Source organism: Carassius gibelio, chromosome B19, assembly GCF_023724105.1.
Source record: "Carassius gibelio isolate Cgi1373 ecotype wild population from Czech Republic chromosome B19, carGib1.2-hapl.c, whole genome shotgun sequence".
Lineage (NCBI taxonomy): Eukaryota > Metazoa > Chordata > Actinopteri > Cypriniformes > Cyprinidae > Carassius > Carassius gibelio.
Genome location: NC_068414.1, coordinates 7,910,907 through 7,913,406, shown reverse-complemented (window position 1 = coordinate 7,913,406; position 2,500 = coordinate 7,910,907). Strand labels below are relative to the sequence as shown.

Here is a 2,500-nt window from a genome sequence, read left to right as displayed (position 1 = left end):
TAAGTGAAAATTTTCCAAAAAGCTTACAGCACCTGGTATCTCAAGGCAGTCTCCCATCCAAGTACTATCCAGGCCCAAACCTGCTTAGCTTCCGAGATCAGACTTGAACGGGCATTGCCAGGTTGGCATGGCCGTAAGCGAAGACTGCTGCGAAGAGAGGGCTATTTAAAGTTCAGCCAATCTACTCGCCAGTACATTATATAAGTAGGAAAGAAAACCCAAAAGCTTAAATCGCCTGGTATTCCTAGGCGGTCTCTCATCCAAGTACTAACCAGACCTAAACCTGCTAATATGCAGAGATCGGGCATTGACTCTTTTTTTTTGCAAGATTATTATATAATTCGTGAAAAATATCCAAAAAGTTTAAAGCACCTGGTATTCCCAGGCAGTCTCCCATCCATGTACTAACAAGGCCCAAATCTGCTAATATTCAGAGATCGGCCATTGACTCTTTTTTTTTTGCAAGATTATTATATAATTCGTGAAAAATATCCAAAAAGTTTAAAGCACCTGGTATTCCCAGGCAGTCTCCCATCCAAGGCCCAAACCTGCTAATATTCAGAGATCGGCCATGTTTTGGCAAAATTGTTCTATACTAAGTGAAAATTTTCCAAAAAGCTTACAGCACCTGGTATCTCAAGGCAGTCTCCCATCCAAGTACTATCTAGGCCCAAACCTGCTTAGCTTCCGAGATCAGACTTGAACGGGCATGGCCAGGTTGGCATGGCCGTAAGCGAAGACTGCTGCGAAGAGAGGGCTATTTAAAGTTCAGCCAATCTACTCGCCAGTACATTATATAAGTAGGAAAGAAAACCCAAAAGCTTAAATCGCCTGGTATTCCTAGGCGGCCTCTCATCCAAGTACTAACCAGACCTAAACCTGCTAATATGCACAGGTCAGGCATTGACTCTTTTTTTTTTGCAAGATTATTATATAATTCGTGAAAAATATCCAAAAAGTTTAAAGCACCTGGTATTCCCAGGCAGTCTCCCATCCATGTACTAACAAGGCCCAAACCTGCTAATATGCAGAGATCTGGCATTGACTTTTTTTTTGCAAGATTATTATATAATTTGTGAAAAATATCCAAAAGGTTTAAAGCACCTGGTATTCCCAGGCAGTCTCCCATCCATGTACTAACAAGGCCCAAACCTGCTAATATGCAGAGATCGGCCATTGACTCTATGTTTTGGCAAAATTGTTCTATACTAAGTGAAACATTTCCAAAAAGCTTACAGCACCTGGTATTCCCAGGCGGTCTCCCATCCAAGTACTAACCAGGCCCAAACCTGCTTAGCTTCCGAGATCAAAGGAGATCGGGCATAGCCAGGTTGGTATGGCCGTAAGCGAAGTCTGCTGCGAAGAGAGGGCTATTTAAAGTTCAGCCAATCTACTGGCAGTACATTATATAAGTAGGAAAGAAAACCCAAAAGCTTAAAATGCCTGGTATTCCTAGGCGGTCTCTCATCCAAGTACTAACCAGACCTAAACCTGCTAAGATTCAGAGATCGGGCATTGACTCTTTTTTTTTTTTGCAAGATTATTATATAATTCGTGAAAAATATCCAAAAAGTTTAAAGCACCTGGTATTCCCAGGCAGTCTCCCATCCATGTACTAACCAGGCCCAAACCTGCTAATATTCAGAGATCGGCCATGTTTTGGCAAAATTGTTCTATACTAAGTGAAAAATTTCCAAAAAGCTTACAGCACCTGGTATTCCTAGGCGGTCTCCCATCCAAGTACTAACCAGGCCCAAACCTGCTTAGCTTCCGAGATCAAACGAGATTGGGCATGGCCAGGTTTGTATGGCCGTAAGCGAAGACTGCTGCGAAGAGAGGGCTATTTAAAGTTCAGCCAATCTACTCGCCAGTACATTATATAAGTAGGAAAGAAGACCCAAAAGCTTAAAGCGCCTGGTATTCCTAGGCGGTCTCTCATCCAAGTACTAACCAGACCTAAACCTGCTAATATGCAGAGATCGGGCATTGACTCTTTTTTTTTGCAAGATTATTATATAATTCGTGAAAAATATCCAAAAAGTTTAAAGCACCTGGTATTCCCAGGCAGTCTCCCATCCATGTACTAACAAGGCCCAAACCTGCTAATATTCAGAGATCGGCCATTGACTCTTTTTTTTTTGCAAGATTATTATATAATTCATGAAAAATATCCACAAAGTTTAAAGCACCTGGTATTCCCAGGCAGTCTCCCATCCATGTACTAACCAGGCCCAAACCTGCTAATATTCAGAGATCGGCCATTGACTCTATGTTTTGGCAAAATTGTTCTATACTAAGTGAAAATTTTCCAAAAAGCTTACAGCACCTGGTATTTCAAGGCGGTCTCCCATCCAAGTACTAACCAGACCTAAACCTGCTAGTATGCAGAGATCTGACATTGACTCTTTTTTTATTTGCAAGATTATTATATAATTCGTGAAAAATATCCAAAAAGTTTAAAGCACCTGGTATTCCCAGGCAGTCTCCCATCCATGTACTA

At 41.4% G+C, this 2,500-nt stretch overlaps 2 non-coding genes and 2 pseudogenes across 2 annotated transcripts; all 4 read right to left on the bottom strand.

The window, feature by feature from the left end:
* Positions 1-20: 20 nt before the first annotated feature.
* On the bottom strand, positions 21-139 carry LOC127979907 (uncharacterized; annotated as a pseudogene).
* Positions 140-616: 477 nt separating this feature from the next.
* Positions 617-735, bottom strand: LOC127979927 (uncharacterized; annotated as a pseudogene).
* Positions 736-1,229: 494 nt separating this feature from the next.
* On the bottom strand, positions 1,230-1,348 carry LOC127981304 (5S ribosomal RNA). Its single transcript, XR_008160274.1, has one exon. It is a non-coding gene; the product is annotated as a 5S ribosomal RNA (ribosomal RNA).
* Positions 1,349-1,699: 351 nt separating this feature from the next.
* LOC127979848 (5S ribosomal RNA) lies at positions 1,700-1,818 on the bottom strand. Its single transcript, XR_008158944.1, has one exon. It is a non-coding gene; the product is annotated as a 5S ribosomal RNA (ribosomal RNA).
* Positions 1,819-2,500: the final 682 nt, after the last annotated feature.